The sequence below is a fragment of the Scyliorhinus torazame genome, chromosome 17 (genome assembly GCF_047496885.1).
Source record: "Scyliorhinus torazame isolate Kashiwa2021f chromosome 17, sScyTor2.1, whole genome shotgun sequence".
In the NCBI taxonomy this organism is placed as follows: Eukaryota; Metazoa; Chordata; class Chondrichthyes; order Carcharhiniformes; family Scyliorhinidae; genus Scyliorhinus; species Scyliorhinus torazame.
Genome location: NC_092723.1, coordinates 18,130,530 through 18,152,279, shown reverse-complemented (window position 1 = coordinate 18,152,279; position 21,750 = coordinate 18,130,530). Strand labels below are relative to the sequence as shown.

The following is a 21,750-nucleotide window of genomic DNA, read 5'->3' as shown; positions in this document are numbered from 1 at the left end:
ATTCCAAGAATGATTATTTTTAAATCACAGGAAGAGGACATTCAGCCCATCATGCCTGTGTGACCTCTTTGCTCCTACCTTGCTGCCCCTCAGCCCAGTATTTTTTTTCCTTCCAATATTTATCCAATTCTGTATAATCAAATCCCTTCGTAATTTTAAAGATCTCGATCTAGTAGATTGCCCCTTTGTTTTTTGCTCCAAGCAAAAGAACCCCAGGTCTTGTGCTGTACTACAACGCCTCCGTCTAGACGGCAGAGGCAATCACGCCAGTGGTTTAGGTTTTGGCTCGGTCAATGTCACCGCGAATGTATTCCTAACCTGTTCCGCTGCATCAAACTGTGGAGTAAAACACGTGTCTCCCTCTAGGACGGCGCGGACACCGGCAGATAAGCTGACAGCTCCCAGAAACTGAAAGGAAATCGATCGGGAGACAGAGGGAGTGGGGGGGTGGGGAAAGTAGTGTGGCGAGGAAAGAAATCGAGGGGTAGGCAACACGCAAGAAGGCGATTATGAGCGAGGGAGGGGGTTGCGGAGGTTCCTTGTCTCTCCCGGGGGTGCTGCTGGTGGGGAGCTGGGTGTGAGCTGGAGATTAGGGGAGAGGTGGGGGTAGACAATCTGCGGTGAGGGTCCTGATGATCACACACATGCACATAGACCCCGACGCGGGCTGAAGGAACCCCCCACCCCGCCGGAGGAAACCCCGAAGTGGCAGGAAACACCCGTGAAATTAACAAGGGGGGAAATCGACAAGACATGAATGTGATCGGTGGAGACTTGCGGGAGAGCCGCCGGGCGGAGCAGCTCCTGGTTCACACGGCAGCGAGGAAAGGCAGCGCTCACCTACTCACTCTCTCCCTCCTTCCTCTCCATTCCTCCAGGCTCCTGTAAAGCGACCAGGGGAAGGATTTCTGTGACTGTGAACGACATTGTTTTGATTTGATTTGAACATTAATAGCATGATCACCCTGGAGCTGCCGACCCTGGGATTTGTAGAGAGAGACAAGGCTCGCTGGAGTTGGGGGTGAGTGGTATTTGTATCCATTTGTATTATTGACTTGCAACATTGTTTCGTTTCCTTTTGTCATTGCTTCATTTCTAACAAGGTTTTTTTATATCGAGGGGAAATCATTGGTTTACAATGTATCGAGCTAGCGGATGTAGCGAAATCGAGTCCAGCTGTCGACTTGTATGTGGTGGTGGGGAGTTAATTAAAAGGGGTTTGGCAAATGACTACTAGAATGCAAGCAAAAAAAAATGTGATGTAAAATCAGAGGGTAATTGGGGATTAGTAACGGGATTGCAGATAAATGCTCAAAGAAGCGAGCTGTACTTAATGAAGAGACTGTCTCTGTCTGTTTCTCTCTCTCTTATGTACACTCTCACTGGGCCTTTCATATAGGCCCGGGGTGGAATCTGCAGTTATTAAGCTTTATATTTAATCCTATCGCTTCCTGGTTATTTTTATTACTGCAACCCCACCACCCCCTTTCCCGCCTCCAGCTGTGGAGGAGGGAGATTTGTTCCCCCTTTAAGGAACTGATCACAACCTGGGTGTGTGTTTACAGTTGACATAACTGGCCTTGGGCTAGGGTTTGGCATCATCCAGGATTCCTGCTGCTGATCGGTTAAGCTGCTGGGAAGTGTATGTGTGTGTGGGGGGGGGGGGGGGGGGGCGGGGAGCTGGGAATGAGAGTAGAATTGTGTTTTTGTAAATCCACACGGTCGAATAGAACGAGACGACTTGCATTTCTATAGCACCTTTCACGACCACTGGATGTTTCAAAGCATTTTACAGCCAACAAAATACTTTGATGTGTAGCCTTTGTTGTCATGTCGGAATTGCAGCAGTCAATTTTGCGCACAGCAAGCTCCCATAAATAGCAATCTGATAATGACCACGTAATCTGTTTTTCGACTGCATGGACTGAATCCCTGCAATGCACAAGGCCATTCGGCCCATTGAGTCTGCACCAACCCTCCGAAAGAGCACGCTACCTCGGCTCACTCCCACGATCATGGCCAATCCTGCACATTTTTGGACTGTGGGAGGAAACATGAGCACCCGGAATAATGATAAGCTTTATTATCACAAGCAGGCTTACATTAACACTGCAATGAAGTTACTGTGAAAAGCCCCTAGTCGCCACCTGTTCGGGTACACTGAGGGAAAATTCAGAATAGTCCAATTCACTTAACAGTACATCTTTCGGGACTTGTTGGAGGAAACCGGAGCAACCGGAGGAAACCCACGCAGACACGGGGAGAACGTGCAGACTCCGCACAGACAGTGACCCAAGCCTGGGACCCTGGCGCTGTGAAGCAACAGTGCTAATCACTGTGCTACCGCCCAGGCAGACACGGGGAGAATGTGGATTGTGCAATCTCCACATCTCTGGGGCTGGTTTAGCACAGGGCTAAATCGCTGGCTTTGAAAGCAGACCAAGGCAGGCCAGCCGCATGGTTCAATTCCCGTACCAGCCTCCCCGAACAGGTGCCGGAATGTGGCGACTAGGGGCTTTTCACAGTAACTTCATTTGAAGCCTGCTTGTGACAATAAGCGATTTTCATTTCACAGGCAGTCACTCAAGGCTGTACTCGAACCCGGGTCCCTGGTTTTGTGAGGCAGCAGTGCTAACCACTATGCCACCGTGCTCGCCTTCTTGTGATATTGATGAGTTAGAAACATTGGCCAGGACAGCAGGGAGAATGCCCCTGTTATTTTTCAAATTAGTACCCTGGGATAATTTACATCCACCCGAGAGAGCAAGAAGACAGTGCCTCGGTTTAACGCTCCATACTTTGAGAGTGCAGCACTCACTCAGCATTACCCCGGAGTCAGCCTTGTTTATTGTACTCAAAGTCCGGAAGTGGGACTTGAACCCAGAACCTTGTTGCTCAGAGGCAGAGTGCTACCAACTGAGCTGTGGTTGGCAGGCAAATAACCTGTTGGCACTCACTTCCCCTCTAGAATGTTTTGGGGATGGGGAACAGAGTACAGCAGAGTTGTAGGGGAGCATGGAACAGTGACTTAGGCCATTTGAACAGTTCACCATTTGAGTTGTATGTTTTGTTAAAATAGACTTTGTGGAGCAGTTCCTTGCTATTAACCTGTTGGTGGTAACTTCAGTTCAGTTGGCACATTGGCACCCAGGAGCCCTGAAATGGAGTTGAGACAGGGCGCACACCAGGCACAACAACAAGGAGGAGGAACGCATAAAGGAATGATAATGATGGTGTGGCTAACGGAAGTGAGGTGGTGGGGGAGAAGGCCAAGAGGGGTGGCAGGGGGGAGGGGGGAAATGGGAAGTGGGGGGGGAAGACGGGGAAGGGGAAAAGCAGGTGGGGGGATTTCTGCGACGCGGCAGGGGGTGAGAGATGACATGGTCAAGGGCGAAGAAAGGGGCCATCTGGGATGGGCTAGGTACAGAGTGGAATTAAAAGGGCAGGTGTTAAGTGGGGAAGATGACGGACGGTAGAGGTGATTGGAGGCGCAATCCTCCGGTAAGGTTGGTAACGTGGACCCTCCAGGGTCTGAATGGGCCGGTTAAAGGTCGGGGGTGTTCGCGCACTTCAGGAGCTTGAAAGCGGGGGTTGTCTTTTTGCAGGAGACACACCTCCGTGTGAAGGAGCAGGTTAGGTTAAGGAAGGGGTGGGTCGGGCAGGTTTTTCACTCGGGGTTTGATTTGAAATCGAGGGGTGTGGCGATTTTAATGAGCAAATAAATGGGATTTGTGAGTGCGAAGGAGGTGAGGGATCCAGGTGGGCGATATGTGATTTTAAGTGGGGTATTGGAAGGGGCACCGGTAGTGTTGGTAAATGTGTATGCTCCAAATTGGGAAGATGTGGGTTTTATGAGGGGGTTGCTGGCAGCAATCCCGGATTTGGCCACGTACCAGTTCATCATGGGAGGAGATTTTAACTGTGTCCTGGAGCCGAGGGTGGATAGATCGAGCCCCGGGTCGATGGGTAGGGTACGAATGGCAAGGGAGCTTGGGGGGGGGTGGCGTTTATGGAGAGGATGGGTATGGTGAATCTATGGCGCTTTCAGAACCCAGGGGGAAGGGAGTATTCCTTCTTTTCACACGTCTATAAGGTGTATTCGAGGATTGGTTACTTTGTAGTGACTCGGGAAATTTTGGTTGGGGTGGAGGGGGCAGAGTATGCGGGGATAGTTATCTCGGACCATGCACCCCACTGGCTGGATATTCGGTTCAGTACGCGACGAGAGCAGAGGCCGGGGTGGAGGATTGACTCGGGGTTGTTGGCAGATGGAGGTTTTTGTGATAATGTGCGGTTGGCGATTAGGGATTATGTGGCGTTCAATCAGAATGGGGAGGTGTCGGCGGGCATTTAATGGGAAGCACTGAAGGCAGTGGTCCGGGGAGAAATTATCTCAATAAGGAAAGGAGGGCGAAACATGACCGTCTAGTGAGCGAGATAGTGGAGGTGGACAGGGAATATTCAAGGGTGCCCACCGTGGAGGGATTGGCGAGGAGGAAATAGTTGCAGGGGCAGTTTGACAGGCTGACAACGGGGAGGGTGGTAGGGCAACTGCGTAGGGCAAGAGGGGTGCAATACGAGTATGGGGAGAAGGCGAGCCGCACGCTGGCGCACCAGCTGCGGAGGCAGGCTGTGTCCAGGGAAATATTGAAGATCCGGACTGGGGCTGGGGATGTGGTGTCAGAGCCAGGGAAGATAAATGAGTCATTTAGAGAGTATTACCAGGAACTTTATGAGGCAGACCCAGGAGGAGAGGAGGGGGACATGGGGCGGTTTCTGGACGAGCTGGAATTTCCCCAGGTGGAGGAAGCAAAGAGGCAGGCGTTGGAGGAGCCCCAGGGGCTGAGGGAGGTGCTGGATAGTATCAGGGGTATGAAGTCGGGGAAGGCCCCTGGGCCGGATGGGTACCCGGCAGAATTATATAAGGAATTTGCGGCGGACGTGGCACCACATCTGTTGGGGGCGTTTAATGAAGCACTGGAGAAGGGGGATTGCCAGAGACGATGAAGCAGGCAGTAATCACACTAATCCCCAAAAAAGGGAAGGCTCCAGTGGAATGTGGGTCGTATAGACCCATATCACTATTGAACACGGATGTGAAAGTATTGGCTAAGTTGTTGGCGGGGAGGATGGAGGGTTGTGTCCTCGGGGGTGGTTGCAGAAGATCAAACAGGCTTCGTGAAGGGCAGGCAGCTCATGAGTAATATAAGACGGCTGTTGAATGAGGTGATGAATCCGTCGAGAGCTCTGGTACCGGAGGTGGTGGTGTCCATGGACGCGGAGAAAGCATTTGATTGGGTGGAGTGGCGGTACTTGTTCGAAGTTTTGGGAAGGTTTGGGTTTGGGCTGAGATTTGTGGCATGGGTGCGGTTGCTGTATGTGGCGCCAAGAGCGAGGGTGAGGACGAATGACATGAGCTCACGAAGCTTTGACTTACACAGGGGTACGAGGCAGGGGTGCCCGCTGTCACCGCTGCTGTTTGCGCTGGCCATAGAGCCATTGGCGATGGCTCTCAGGGGGTCGTCAGAGTGGCAGGGGATAATGAGGGGACAGAGGGTAGCATCGGGTGTCGCTCTATGCCGATGACCTCTTGCTGTATGTTTGGAATCCGTTGGAGAGTTTGGGAAGGATTATGGGCCTGTTGGGGAGGTTTGGAGGGTTCTCGGGATACAAGCTGAATGTAGGGAAAAGCGAGGTATTCCTGGTGATTGAGCTGGCACAGCGGGCTAATTTAGGGGGGGATGCCATTTACGGTAGCGAAGGATAGGTTTAGGTACTTGGGGATTCAGGTAGCGAGGGAATGGACGGGGCTCCATAAGTGGAACTTAACGAAGCTGGTGGAGGAGGCCAGGGAGGATCTTAAGAGGTGGGATACACTGCACTTAACGTTGGCGGGGAGGGTCCAAGTGGTGAAAATGAATATTCTGCCAAGGTTCTTGTTTATCTTTCAGGCTCTCCCTATCTTTATACCAAAGGCCTTTTTTTGGAAAGTGGCCACAATCATCTCTGACTTTGTACGGGCGGGGAAGGTGCCGAGGGTGGGTAGGTCCCTGCTACAGAGGCAGCAGGGGGGGTTGGCGTTGCCAAACATGCTTCATTATTATTGGGCGGCGAATGTGGACAAGGTGCGGCGGTGGTGGGAAGGAAAAGGGGTAGAGTGGGTAAGGATGGAGGAGGAATCTTGACAGAGGTCTAGTTTGAGGGCTATGCTGATGGCAGCATTGCCAATGGCTCCGAGTAGGTATTCAGGGAGCCCAGTGGTGCAGTCCATGGTGAAGATATGGAATCAGCTGAGGAGACATTTTCGGGCGGAAGGGATGTCGGTGCTTAACGCCGCTGTGCGAGAACCATGGGTTTGAGCCGGGGGGGGATGGATAGTGTGTACAGGAGGTGGAGGGAAGTGGGGCTGGTCAAGGTGAGGTATTTGTATTTGGAGGGTTCGCCAGTCTGGAAGAGCTAAGGGAGAGGGTAGAGCTGCCGAGGGGTAGTGAGTTCAGGTATCTACAGGTTAGGGACTTTGCACGAAAGGTCTGGAAGGGGTTCCCTAGATTGCCGGGATACACCCTGATGGAGCGACTGCTGCTTCTGGATGTGGAAGGGGAGGGAAGAATATATAAGTGGCTGAGGGAGCAGGGAGGTGAGCGGGTGGTGAAGATCAAGGAGAAATGGGAAGCAGAGTTGGGAATGGGGATCAATTGGGAGTATGGAGTGAGGCACTGCGAAGGGTAAACAGGACCTCCTCGTGTGTAAGGATGAGCCTGATACAGTTTGAGGTGGTGCACAGGGTGCATATGACTCGGGCGAGAATGAGTGGGTTCTTTCAGGGGGTAGCAGATGAGTGTGAGAGGTGTGGGTGGGGGCCAGCGAATCATGCGCACATGTTTTGGGGTTGTGAAAAATTGGGAAGATTCTGGACGGGAGTGTTCGCGGTCTTAGCCAGGATAGTGGAGGAGGGAGTGGACCCGGACCCTTTGGTGGCGATATTTGGGGTTTCAGAGAAGCCGAAGCTCATGGAGAGGAGGAAGGCCGATGTCTTGACCTTCGCCTCTCTGATTGCACAGCGACGGATTTTGCTGGAGTGACGGTCGGCATCGCCACCGGGGGTAGCAGCTTGGTTGGGTGACCTGTATGACTTCCTGCGGTTAGAGAAGATAAAGTATGAGTTAAGGGGCTCAGCAGGGGAGTTTAAGAAAAGGTGGGGGATGTTTGCGACCGTGTTTGAGGAGCTGTTCATCGCAGGGGGGGGGGGGGGGTTGTTGATGGGGAGGGTGGGGGTGAAAAAGGAGAAAAATCTGTTCAAACTGTATAGTTGATTGTTGGGAAGAATGTTTCCCGAGGTGTTTATTTGCTGTAACCTACTTTGATACAAGATGAATAAAATGCTTTTTTAAAAAAAAGATAATGATGGTGTGGCTGGGAAGCAGTGACAAAAGTAATCTTGTCAGAAAACAGTGAGAGCAAAGCTGGAGGCTGGATTATCTTTACTGTAATCACTCCCACATACTCATTATTTTTAACAGTAATAACACTGTTATTTATACAGCGGTAAGAATGAAACTTGGAGCTGTCGTTGAGAGAGTGGGTGGCTTTGCAGGTGCCATGGACAACACCGCCACGATCTCACTGAGTACAACCCTCACTCAAAAGGTTAATTATCTGGTTCTGCCCCACGAATGGCTGTCGGTTTAACCCGCCTGCCTGGCATTTCTCTGTTGTTGCATTAAAGGAAGAGTCAAATGTAAATGGTTCGGAGCTTGAGACAAAGTATCAGAGGAATGGATTCAAGGCTGTTAATTATCACAGACAATGATTTGTTAGTATTTATTTGTGTGCAAGTCAGCTTTCTCCTTGTAAAAGCATGAGAGGAAGAATAAAGGAAGATGGGTTATCAACAGGGAGCATGTCATTCAGTTAGCTTTCTTGGCCCTTCAGTTCGATCATGGCTGATCTGTAACTCAACTTCCATTTATCCACCTTTGCTCCATATATCTTAATCTGTCTGTCTATCATCTGTCCTCGTCCTGAGGGTTGGCCACACGATGAACAATCTTTTTCCACTGATTTATATTCTCCGGTGCCCTCACCCTGTCCCATAGATAGGCCACGACACAGTCTGATATTATCCACCCATGCCATCTTGATCTTCCATGTGCACATTTTCCAGATGTTTTGCCTCACATTACCGCTTTTTCCAAACACTTCTCTCCTGTTCACAACACCTGTCGAAAATATGTGAGCTTCCTCGACATCACTGCCTCAAACAAATTCCTCTGAATGCCAGCTCTCTTGTGCCCCCACTTGTTTGTCCACGTGGCCATCCATGACACGTGTAATATCTGTCTGAACCACAGTCCCAGAGAACACTCTCCCCTTTAAGACAGAGAGAGAGGTGACTGGTGGTGATTTAACCTCAGAAATAGGGGCAAGGTTGAGAAGGCGCCTCATGGATAACCTCAGTCAGTAAGGGGAATTGAACCCCTGCTGCTGGCGTCTCTCTGCATCACAATCCCGCCGTCCAGCCAACTGGGTACAGCCTACCCCCAATGCCCTTACAGAACACGCTTCTAGCAAACCTCAGTCTATAGATTTTCTACATAGATGTCAACATACAATTTACAGTGCCGAAAGAGGCCATTTGGCCCATCGAGTCTACACTGGCCCTTCAAAAGAGCACCCCATGCCTCCACCGTATCCCAGTAACCCCACCAAACGTTTTGGACCCCAAGGGGTAATTTAGCCTAGCCAATCCGCCTAACCTGCACATCTTTGGACTGCGGGGGGAAACCGGAGCACCCGGAGCAAACCCACGCAGACACGGGGAGAACGTGCAAACTCCACCCAGAGTGTCACCCAAGGCTGGAATTGAACCCAGGTCCCTGGCACTGTGAGGCAGAAGTGCTAACCACTGTGCCATCATTTCAATTGGCCCCCAGCCTCAACAGCCTTTTGGTGGAGAGAGATCCAGGTCTCCACTTTCCTTTGGGTGGAACTCTGCTTCTCGATTTCACTCCGGAGTGGCTTAGCTCCAATGATGAATCGGCTTTTTTGCCCCTTCGTTGAAGGGCAGAGCTGACGGCAATGTCATAATTTTCACATGCTCAGGAGGTCGCAAAGCACGGTTCCGATCAATGAGTTCATTTTGAATGTCATCACTGCGCACTGTAGAAAATGTGGCAATTGACTTATGCACAGCAAGGTTCCACAAAAAGAGAAATAAGATGACAGCAGCAGTCCCTCAGCACTGGCATGGATTTTGTACCCAAGGGGCTGGATTCTCCGCACCCCGACGCCGAAATCACGGCCAGCACCGGAGCAGAGAACCCAATCAGGGGGTCTATTGTTAGTGTCCAGCTCCACGGTCTGAGTCGGCCCGGAGCACGGCGCGGCGCGGGAGGCCGCCGCCATGCGCATGCGCAGCCTCAGACCCGGAAGTGCAGGGGCCCTTATCTGCAGCAAAAGCTCCGGGTCCCTGCTAGCCCCCTGCAGGGCTACGAATATGGGGCCTTTTCCCGCAATTTTATTTGGCATGAAACTCCACCGTTTTTACGATGGCGTAGGGACATAGACCCAAAAACAGAGAATCCAGTCCCGCGCAAAACTCTTGACTCAGAGACAAGTGTGCCACCCATGACTGGCACTGAAATATTGCCCTGATTTTGCTGGAGATGGGGTAACTGGATATAGCTGGAGAGCAGTGCTGAGGGAATGCTACAATATCAGAGATACTGGCTGGGATTGTCTGTTCCGGAGTCTGGATGCCTCCGACAGCAGAGAATCAGGACTGGTCCCCACTGGCCCTGGAGTACCCCCAATATGCCATTCCATGGCGCTTGGAATAATATTTTTGGAAATCAGCTTCACCATGCCATTGCATGGCATGCCGGGGTCCGCATTGCAACTGGGAGGGGAGGGATTTAATCTCTCTGACAGGTCCCGCACCCCTGAGATTCTAGCACCATTTTTAAAGGGTGCTTCAATCTCCCTTGAAGAGGGAGCTGCTGCAGCCTATCCCACACACCCTAATCGCTGGCAAGGACCCCCCTTAGAAGCCCCCCCAATCACTCCTTCAACCCCCCCCCCCCCCCATTCAGGCCCAGTCCCTTGGCAGTGCCAAGATGGCACCTTGCAGCCTGAGGGATGGCAAGGCGGTATGTACCCTCTAAACAATAGCCACCAGGGTGTTGGGGGTTCCTTCCTGGGAGGTGGGAGTCGGGGGCTTGTGCTGGTCTAGAAGGGCTCAGGTCAGTGATCTTCCCTGGCATGGGGCTCCTTTGGCTGCTCTCCCTATCTGCTACTTTTAAAACCATTAAACAGTCACTCAGTATGTAAAAGCTAAAGTTTTCCCATAATAAAGTGAATATGTTCTCATCTGTACCACTTTACAATTTAGACAGTCACTTTATCTCATAAATACACATCCCTCATAATAAAGTGAAATTGTTTTTATCTGCACCCCTAAACCCTTTAAACAGTCAGCCAGTATGTTAGAAATAAAGTTTTCTCTTAACAAATTGAAAGTGATCCCTTCTGTATCCTTAAACCCTTTAAAAATCTGTCAGAATGCCAAGCTTAACAGTCTGTGAGATCAAGGTAAAAGTCATCCCTTCAAAGTGGTGGAAACCTTTGAAGTGGTTTTCGCACAATCAATTTCATTACCTTTTGAAGCATTGAAGTCAGTGTGCAGGGCTAGGCGGCTGAATGCTTTGAACTGCCTGGTGCACGCTCCTCAATACGTGCACCAATTCATGCCAATGGGACTCTCAGTTGGGGGGGGGAAGGGTAGGGGGGGCAAAGCATCCCACCTGGCCTGTGAATGGTGCGTCCTGCCTGGCATGACATGTGAAATAGCTTCAATTAACTATCTGCATGGTCCCGCCGAGTCGAGGCAGGAAGCCTGACTGGGCCATCAGGAAACTCACTGTGGCCGGTGAGGCGGGCATGGAGAATCGCAATCTGTTTGCCACCTGGCGCAAATTCCAATTTTGCACCGCCACAAGATTCTCTGCCCGATGAGCATTCCCGAGCATGGTGGCAGAGAACGGAGAATCCCGGTTGCTGTCTTTCTGATGAAACATTAATCTGGGGTTTGAACCATCTTCTGCCCATAATGTTGCTGGAATTCTCAGATGCTGAGTGCAGTGGGAAATTGGGACATTGGTAATGATGTAACCAACAGTCTAGCTCCTCAATCAATGATGTTGAAAGATTGAGAAATAAACATAGGACTGCGAATAATAATAATCTTTATTAGTGTCACAAGTAGGCTTACATTAATACTGCAATGAAGTTACTTTGAAAATCTCCTAGTCGCCACACTTCGGCACCTGTTCGGGTATACAGAGGGAGAATTCAGAATGTCCAATTCACCGAACAAGCACGTCTTTCGGGACTTGTGGGAGGAAACCGGAGCGCCTGGAGGAAACTCACGCAGACACGGGTAGAACGTGCAGACTCCGCAGAGACAGTGACCCAAGCTGGGAATCGAACCTGGGACCCTGGTGCAGTGAAGCAACAGTGCTAACCACTGTGCTACCGTGCAGAAGGATGAAATCCAGTTGAATCAGTTACTCAAAAAGAGAAATAAAGAGTGGGGTAGGGAGATTGCGTTGAGAATATGAGGAAAAATAACGAGTCAGAAAAGTAAGAAAAATTACATCTAAAATTTAGTTATTTTTAAAGTCATCCCAGAAAGTTCAAATCCTGGAGGAATGCGACTTCACAGTTACAAATATTCTCTTTCTGGGCAGGAGAGCTTGGCTGGCAGTAATTAATAATTAGCACTTTATTAAAAGGGGACATGTGTTTTTAATTACTGGACTGAAATTTCTGTGCTGCATTTGAGGTAATTAATGTTCACTTGCAGCAACTTCATGGAACTCACAGGGAGGCAAAGATGCTATTTTGCGAGGTTAACGGTGCAGCAGTGCAAATTCATAGAATCCTTACAGTGCTCAGGAGGCCATTTCGCCCATCTGGTCTGCACCAGTCCTCTGAAACAACACTCTACGTAGGCCCAATCCCCTACCCTATCCCCGTAACCCCATCTAGGGGCAATTTTAGCCTGGCCAATCCACCGCAAGTGCCGCCTCTTTGGACTGTAACTGGTCAGCAATTTGTGGCGATTTGGGTATCTCTTCCTTGCTACATGTTGCTGATTGATTTCATAGAATCATAGAATTTACAGTGCAGAAGGAGGCCATTCGGCCCAACGGGTCTGTACCGGCCCTTGGAAAGAGCACTCCATTTAAGCCCACACTTCCAACCTATCCCTGCAACCCAGTAACCCCACCTAACCTTCATGGACACTAAGGGCAATTTATCATGGCCAATCCACCTAACCTGCACATCTTTGGGCTGTGAGCAGAAACTGGAGCACCCGGAGGAAACCCACGCTGACACGGGGAGAACGTGCAGGCTCCGCACAGACAGTGACGCAAGCTAGGAATCAAACCTGGGACCCTGGAGCTGTGAAGTAACTGTGCTAACCACTGTGCTACCATGCTGCCCATTTGTGCATTAATATTGGTGCACAATGTTCATAAACCTTTATTTCTTCATCCAAATGGATAGGTGCATGGAGCAAATGCGTGGACTGGCCATGCTAACTTGCTCCTTAGTGTCCAAAGATGTGCAGGTTAGGTGGGGTTTCGGAGATGGGCTGGGCGAGTGGGCCTAGGTAGGGTGCTCTTTCAGAGGGTCGGTGCAGACTCGACGGGCTGAATGGCCTTCTTCTGCACTATAGGAATTCTATAGTCCTATGGTTGTAAAATCTGGGCCAGTGTTCTATTATCATTCTTCAGCTGTCCATTTTCCGCTCTCACTCCATCACTTTATCGGGGTGGGGAGAGCCAAAATTAATCTCACCACTGGGCAGCACGGTAGTACAATGGTTAGCACTGTTGCTTCACAGCGCCAGGAACCTGGGTTTGATTCCTGCCTTGGGTCATTGTCTGTGTGGAGTCTGCATGTTCACCCCGTGTCTGCGTGGGTTTCCTCCGGGTGCTCCGGTTTCCTTCCACGAGTCCTGAAAGACGTGCTTGTTTGGTGAATTGGACATTCTGAATTCTCCCTCTGTGTACCCGAACAGGCGCCGGAGTGTGGCGACTAGAAGGATTTTCACAGTAACTTCATTGCAGTGTCAATGTAAGCCTACTTGTGACAATAATAAACATTATTTGCACAGAGTGCTGAATTTGGTGCATTTGAGTGCTATAGTAAGAGTTTGGTGACCGAGGGAGTATAAGGCTTCATTTTTATCTAAAGTTTAGTCTTTCTTTTATTTAGTTAATTAACTTAAAAGTTGCTGTTTGGTTTAGAAGAAGGTGAATTTTCAATCAGCTTTAAACAAGCTTCTACTTGTAGGCACTTGCAGCTGGAGCTTGTTAATTAGTTAATTGGATTAGGCCAGTTTTCAGAGGCTAGATTCACAGTATAAAAGTGATCCCCTACAGTGCAGACTTTGTTTGCACAGAGTGCTGAATTTGGTGCATTTGAGTGCTATAGTAAGAGTTTGGTGACCGAGGGAGTATAAGGCTTCATTTTTATCTAAAGTTTAGTCTTTCTTTTATTTAGTTAATTAACTTAAAAGTTGCTGTTTGGTTTAGAAGAAGGTGAATTTTCAATCAGCTTTAAACAAGCTTCTACTTGCAGGCACTTGCAGCAGGAGCTTATTAATTAGTTAATTGGATTAGGCCAGTTTTCAGAGGCTAGATTCACAGTATAAAAGTGATCCCCTACAGTGCAGACTTTGTTTGCACAGAGTGCTGAATTTGGTGAATTTGAGTGCTATAGTAAGAGTTTGGTGACCGAGGGAGTTAGGTGAGGAGGGAGTAAGGTGCTACTTTCATTTTGTTTCCGACATTTCCGCAAAGAGTGCGAAGAGAGCCAGGAGTTTACAGAAAGTGTAGCTGACTGGGAGCAGAGTCGCAGGGTGCAGATCTAGTTAGTCTACAGGGCAGCTATATTCTGATAGGTAAGAGGGGATGGAGGCTAGGCCAGTTGCATGCTCCTCCTGTAGGATGTGGGTGGAGGGATACCACCGGTGTCCCCACTGACTATACCTGCGGGAAGTGCACCCAACTTCAACTCCTCAAAGACCGTGTTAGGGAACTGGAGCTGAAGCTGGATGAACTTCAGATCATCCGGGAGGCAGGGGGGGTGATAGAGAAGAGTTACAGGGAGGTAACCACACACAAGGTACAGGACAAGAATAGCTGGGTTACAGTCAGGGGGAAAAAAACAAACAGGCAGACAGTGCAGGGATCCCTCGTGGCCGTTCCCCTTCAAAACAAGTATACCGTTTTGGATGCTGTTGGGGGGGATGACCTACCAGGGGAAGGCCCTAGCGGCCAGGTCTCTGGCACTGAGTCTGGCTCTGGAGCTCAGAAGGGAAGGGGGGAGAATAGAAAAGCAATAGTTGTAGGAGATTCAATGGTTAGGGGAATAGATAGGAGATTCTGTGGTCGCGAGCGAGACTCCCGGAAGGTATGTTGCCTCCCGGGTGCCAGGGTTGGGGATGTCTCGGATCGTGTCTTCAAGATCCTTAAGGGGGAGGGGGAGCAGCCAGAAGTCGTGGTGCACATTGGTACCAACGACATAGGTAGGAAAAGGGGTGTGGAGGTAATAAACAAGTTTAGGGAGTTAGGCTGGAAGTTAAAAGCCAGGACAGACAGAGTTGTTATCTCTGGTTTGTTGCCGGTGCCACGTGATAGCGAGGCTAGGAATAGGGAGAGAGTGCAGTTGAACACGTGGCTGCAGGAATGGTGTAGGAGGGAGGGCTTCAGGTATTTGGAGCGCATTCTGGGGAAGGTGGGACCTGTACAAGCAGGAGGGGTTGCATCTGAACCAGAGGGGCACCAATATCCTGGGAGGGAGGTTTTCTAGTACTCTTCGGGAGGGTTTAAACTAATTTGGCAGGGGAATGAGAACTGGATTTGTAGTCCAGCAACTAAGGTAGCCGATATTCAGGACGCCAAAGCGTGTAATGAGGCAGTGGGGAAGGGAACACTGACAAAGGAGAGTACTTGCAGGCACGGAGATGGGTTGAAGTGTGTATACTTCAACGCAAGAAGCATCAGGAATAAGGTGGGTGAACTTAAGGCATGGATCGGTACTTGGGACTATGATGTGCTGGCCATCACGGAAACTTGGATAGAAGAGGGGCAGAAATGGTTGTTGGAGGTCCATGGTTATAGATGTTTCAATAAGATTAGGGAGGGTGGTAAAAGAGGTGGGGGGGTGGCATTGTTAATTAGAGGTAGTATAACAGCTGCAGAAAGGCAGTTCGAGGAGTATCACCCTAATGAGGTAGTATGGGTTGAAGTCAGAAATAGGAAAGGAGCAGTCACCTTGTTAGGAGTTTTCTATAGGCCCCCCAATAGTAGCAGAGATGTGGAGGAACAGATTGGGAAACAGATTTTGGAAAGGTGCAGAAGTCCCAGGGTAGTAGTCATGGGTGACTTTAACTTCCCAAATATTGAGTGGAAACTCTATAGATCAAATAGTTTGGATGGGGTGGTGTTTGTGCAGTGTGTCCAGGAAGCTTTTCTAACACAGTATGTAGATTGTCCGACCAGAGGAGGGGCAATATTGGATTTAGTACTTGGTAATGAACCAGGGCAAGTGATAGATTTGTTAGTGGGAGAGCATTTTGGAGATAGTGACCACAATTCTGTGACTTTCACTTTAGTAATGGAGAGGGATAGGTGCGTGCAACAGGGCAAGGTTTACAATTGGGGGAAGGGTAAATACGATGTTGTCAGACAAGAATTGAAGTGCATAAGTTGGGAACATAGGCTGTCAGGGAAGGACACAAGTGAAATGTGGAACCTGTTCAAGGAACAGGTACTACGTGTCCTTGATATGTATGTCCCTGTCAGGCAGGGAAGAGATGGTCGAGTGAGGGAACCATGGTTGACAAGAGAGGTTGAATGTCTTGTTAAGAGGAAAAAGGAGACTTATGTAAGGCTGAGGAAACAAGGTTCAGACAGGGCATTGGAGGGATACAAGATAGCCAGGAGGGAACTGAAGAAAGGGATTAGGAGAGCTAAGAGAGGGCATGAACAATCTTTGGCGGGTAGGATCAAGGAAAACCCCAAGGCCTTTTACACATATGTGAGAAATATGAGAATGACTAGAGCGAGGGTAGGTCCGATCAAGGACAGTAGCGGGAGATTGTGTATTGAGTCTGAAGAGATAGGAGAGGTCTTGAACGAGTACTTTTCTTCTGTATTTAGGGGCGATATTGTTGGAGAGGACAGTGTGAAACAGATTGGTAAGCTCGAGGAAATACTTGTTAGGAAGGAAGATGTGTTGGGCATTTTGAAAAACTTGGGGATAGACAAGTCCCCCGGGCCTGACGGGATATATCCAAGGATTCTATGGGAAGCAAGAGATGAAATTGCAGAGCCGTTGGCAATGATCTTTTCGTCCTCACTGTCAACAGGGGTGGTACCAGGGGATTGGAGAGTGGCGAATGTCGTGCCCCTGTTCAAAAAAGGAACTAGGGATAACCCTGGGAATTACAGGCCAGTTAGTCTTACTTCGGTGGTAGGCAAAGTAATGGAAAGGGTACTGAAGGATAGGATTTCTGAGCATCTGGAAAGACACTGCTTGATTAGGGATAGTCAGCACGGATTTGTGAGGGGTAGGTCTTGCCTTACAAATCTTATTGAATTCTTTGAGGAGGTGACCAAGCATGTGGATGAAGGTAAAGCAGTGGATGTAGTGTACATGGATTTTAGTAAGGCATTTGATAAGGTTCCCCATGGTAGGCTTCTACAGAAAGTAAGGAGGCATGGGATAGTGGGAAATTTGGCCAGTTGGATAACGAACTGGCTAACCGATAGAAGTCAGAGAGTGGTGGTGGATGGCAAATATTCAGCCTGGATCCCAGTTACCAGTGGAGTACCGCAGGGATCAGTTCTGGGTCCTCTGCTGTTTGTGATTTTCATTAATGACTTGGATGAGGGAGTTGAAGGGTGGGTCAGTAAATTTGCAGACGATACGAAGATTGGTGGAGTTGTGGATAGTAAGGAGGGCTGTTGTCGGCTGCAAAGAGACATAGATAGGATGCAGAGCTGGGCTGAGAAGTGGCAGATGGAGTTTAACCCTGAAAAGTGTGAGGTTGTCCATTTTGGAAGGACAAGTATGAATGCGGAATACAGGGTTAACGGTAGAGTTCTTGGCAATGTGGAGGACAGAGAGATCTTGGGGTCTATGTTCATACATCTTTGAAAGTTGCCACTCAAGTGGATAGAGCTGTGAAGAAGGCCTATGGTGTGCTCGCGTTCATTAACAGAGGGATTGAATTTAAGAGCCGTGAGGTGATGATGCAGCTGTACAAAACTTTGGTAAGGCCACATTTGGAGTACTGTGTACAGTTCTGGTCACCTCATTTTAGGAAGGATGTGGAAGCTTTGGAAAAGGTGCAAAGAAGATTTACCAGGATGTTACCTGGAATGGAGAGTAGGTCTTACGAGGAAAGGTTGAGGGTGCGAGGCCTTTTCTCATTAGAACGGAGAAGGATGCGGGGCGACTTGATAGATGTTTATAAGATGATCAGGGGAATAGATAGAGTAGACAGTCAGAGACTTTTTCCCCGAGTGGAACAAACCATTACAAGGGGACATAAATTTAAGGTGAATGGTGGAAGATATAGGGGGGATGTGACACTGCCTGTGGAAGTAGTTGAGTCGGGAACATTAGGGACCTTCAAGCAGCTATTGGATAGGTACATGAATTACGGTAAAATGATATAGTGTAGATTTATTTGTTCTTAAGAGCAGCACGGTAGCATTGTGGATAGCACAATTGCTTCACAGCTCCAGGGTCCCAGGTTCGATTCCGGCTTGGGTCACTGTCTGTGCGGAGTCTGCACGTCCTCCCCGTTTCTGCGTGGCTTTCCTCCGGGTGCTCCGGTTTCCTCCCACAGTCCAAAGATGTGCAGGGTAGGTGGATTGGCCATGCTAAATTGCCCTTAGTGTCCAAAATTGCCCATAGTGTTGGGTGGAGGTGTTGAGTTTGGGTAGGGTGCTCTTTCCAAGAGCCGGTGCAGACTCAGGGGGCCGAATGGCCTCCTTCTGCACTGTAAATTCAATGATAATCTATGATTAATCTAGCACAACGGTTCGGCACAACATCGTGTTCTATGTTCTATGTTCTATTATTATTAAAGTATCACTAAGAAACTCCTCACCTGATGAAGGAGCTATGCTCCGAAAGCTAGTGATTCCAAACAAACCTGTTGGACTTTAACCTGGTGTTGTAAGACTTCTTACTAAGAAACCTGTCATCCATTGTGTCAGAGTATAGTATGCATGTAAAGCAACAGAAGAATGCACGTGAATTCGCCATCTGTACCCCGGGATTTGCTGTGTGGAATGAGTCCATTGTATCGAGCTGGTGATTTAAATTTACTATGACCTTTGGGATTACCTGCCTTTGTCCATTCTTGTTTCAGCCGACATGCCATTGACTGGGTCTTGCATGTCTGAATATAATTTTTAAATTTAAAAATAACTATTGCACTGAAAAATACTTCAAAGTTTCTTGTGTGTTTGATGTCAGTTTGTGTTTCCACTCAATGTTCAGTGGTAGATTGACCCGAATTGGGGAGACTAAAATTCATGACCAGCTCACAGGGTACCAAGGAGGATGGTTGTAGGAGATACATTCCTAGGGTACTAGCTATTGTCAGTTTCTTATCTGTGTTGAGCTGACTGATCCAATCATTTGAGGCCCTGGATCAGAAAATCAACAATAATTCCAGCTCCTGATCACTATCCATTGATCTCATGTTTGACATGATTAAAAAGGTTGCTGGCATAGATTGCAAGAAAAAAAGCATTTCTTCCATGGTTGGGAGTTCCTACACCACATGGACTGCAGCAGTTCAAGAAGGTGGCTAACCGCCCCCTTCTCAAGGGCAGTTAGGGATGGACAATAAATGCCAACCTTAATTGTGACACCCAAATGAGCAAATAACAAAAAGTTATGATTTCATTGACTGGCATAAGAGGCTCAAGGAGCTGAATAACTTATGTTTCTATCATAGCTGGAAAGTGAATGGACATCAAGGGAATCCAGAACCAGGCTCACACGGTTGAATATCCTGGTTGTACTCTTAAGACTCATGCACATAGGCGAGAAAATTTGATGGCTGAACCTTAAGAAAAAAAATTCTCACCTTTACGGCATTGGTGCATGAGGGGGAGAACATTGGCGGAAACCCTTATCATGTAGAAAAGCCCATTTGACCAATGTGCCCCATGTCAGGGCTGAGATATGGAAATCATGTGAGGAATTGGTGTGGAATGGATTCAACCTCGTTACTACAGTGGAGTGACATGAGATATAAAAACAGAAAGACTTGCATTTACCTATAGAACCATTCACCACCTTGAGACTTCCTGAGGCGTTCACATCCAATGAAGAACATTTTGAAGTGTAGAAACTGTCGCAACGTTCAAAATCCAAAAGGCAATTTGTACACAGCGAGCTCTCGAATTATCCCTTTTATTAATGTTGACTGAGTGACAAATATTGGCCTGGACACTAGGAAACCTGATTGCTCCCCTGCTCTTTCTGAAAATAGTGACATGACCACTTTTATATCCCCCTGAGAGGGGAGGCAAGGCCTCAGCCGTCCGAAAAATGATACCTCTGGTAAAAATCTACCTCTCTGACCAAGCTTTTTGGTCACATGCAGTAATATTCATTTATGTGGCTTGGTGTCGAATCCTGTCTAACCGTGGCTCCCATGAACCATTTTGGAAATGTTTATTACATGAATCCCCTCTTACAAATGCAAATTGTTGTTGTATCAGTAAAAGTAAACATGAAACTCTCGGATTGTCATAGAAATCTAACTGCTTCACTTTTATCCAATGGGCTAGGAAATCCTCCATTCTTGCCCTGCCTGGCCCAGACCCCACTCCAGTCCCATGGGAGCATTGGTTGATTCTGAATTGTGCCACTCGGCCAACGAGAGTCCACACCCCGAGAATGAATTGAAAAAAGAATCACATGTCCTGAGGCTAATTGCAGTGTCTTTAATGCCACCCTAATTAATTCAGCATGGTCCAATTAGCCACATGTGGCTAGTTGGGGATTTGAACAAATGTGCGAAAAGTGTGTGTTTGTGTGTGCGTGAGAGCATTATGTCGTTGGATTCTGACTGTGGTAGATGTTTGCTCAGTAAATTATACACATGTCAAATCCAGTAAATATGCACATGGGAAGTACATTTACCTTCATTGTGTGAGACATCTGCTAAAATTAATGCTTGTGGCTAGCCAGTAATTACTATTGGACAACACTGAATTAACTCTCCCAGAAATGGCACAGTACTTGGGACTTTCCAGATCTGTGTGTCTTTGCCGAGTGTACTTGGAAAAATACAGTATTTCATTGAATCCAGGCCTGTACACAAGGATGAGGGTTTTGCATCCTGTCAGTGGGATATCATTTCAAAACATCTCCGGTCTTTTCAATGGATAAAGTCATCTTGGGGAAAGTTTGGAAATTTACAGCTGCTCTCCATTCCTTCAGATTTCCGTGATTGCCCAGTTGGCTGCCCTGTGAAGCTTTGATAGGAACGGGATGCAGTGCAATCCGCAATCTGAAAATGTATCGACATCTGGCATTGATTGCACCAGCATAGGTTTCTGTGCCAATTCTTGTATATCGGCTAGCAGGGAAGAATTCACTCAAATCTAGCACTGTTCGTCTTCATTTGCTCTCGATGCGTATATGTCTGTGCTTGTGTGTGTTGCGTGGCAGAGGATGCTGCTGAAACTCTCATGCATACCTCTGTTATCTCTATCCTTGGTTACTTCAACGCTCACCTGCCCGACTTCACATCTTCTACCCTCTGTAAACTTGAACTCATTCAAACCGTGCTGCCTATATCCTAACTTCCACAGAGTTCCCATTCACTCATCACTCCTGCGTCTACTGACCATCTTCAGTTCGGCAATGCCTCAATTTTAAAATTCTCATCTTTGTTTTCAAATCCCACCATGGCTATGCGCCCCCTATCTCTTGACCCCTTCCAGCCCTACAACCCCCAAGATCTCGACGCTCCTCCAATTTTGACCTCTGGACCATCTCAGATTTTAATCGCTTGACAATTGGCAACCATGCTTTTAGTTAATGAAGCTCTGGAATTCCCTCCCTACACCCCTCTGCCTCTATCTCTTTCTATCTCTCTCTGCCTCTCTATCTCTCTCTGCCTCTCTATCTCTCTGCCTCTCTATCTCTCTGCCTCTCTATCTCTCCGCCTCTCTATCTCTCCTCCTCTCTATCTCTCTGCCTCTCTATCTCTTTCTATCGCTCTGCCTCTCTATCTCTCTCTATTGCTCTGCCTCTCTATCGCTCTCTCCCTCTAAGCCAACCTCTGACCAAATCTTGGGTCATCAGACTGTCTCCTTATGAGGCTCAGTGTCAATTTTGTTTGATAAAGCTCTCATAAAGTGACTTGAGACATTTTGCTATATAAATGTAAGTTGTTGTTGTTGTTGATGGTTGATCACAAAGAGCAGAATAAGGCGTGTGATGAGCAGAGGAGCTGGGGTTTAATTTCCAGGTACGTCCTAATGAATAATATGTCACTTACGGACATTGGACAAAACATACTGGGTGTGTGACTGTTGCTGTTGTACCTCCACTTGAGCTGTGGGGAACATACGGCAGTCCAATTTAATCAATCTGCTCTTCTAAAATTCAGTTATGCATCAGAGAGCATTCAGA

At 48.3% G+C, this 21,750-nt stretch overlaps 1 protein-coding gene across 1 annotated transcript in view; it reads left to right on the top strand.

Moving 5' to 3' along the window:
* Nucleotides 1-329: 329 nt before the first annotated feature.
* The window catches only part of elk4 (ETS transcription factor ELK4), a 76,231-nt gene continuing 54,810 nt past the window's right edge, over nt 330-21,750 (top strand). Inside the window, exon 1 of the mRNA XM_072480143.1 lies at nt 330-1,021. The gene's annotated coding sequence lies outside the window, so the exon portion shown is untranslated. The remainder of the gene's footprint in view (nt 1,022-21,750) is intronic.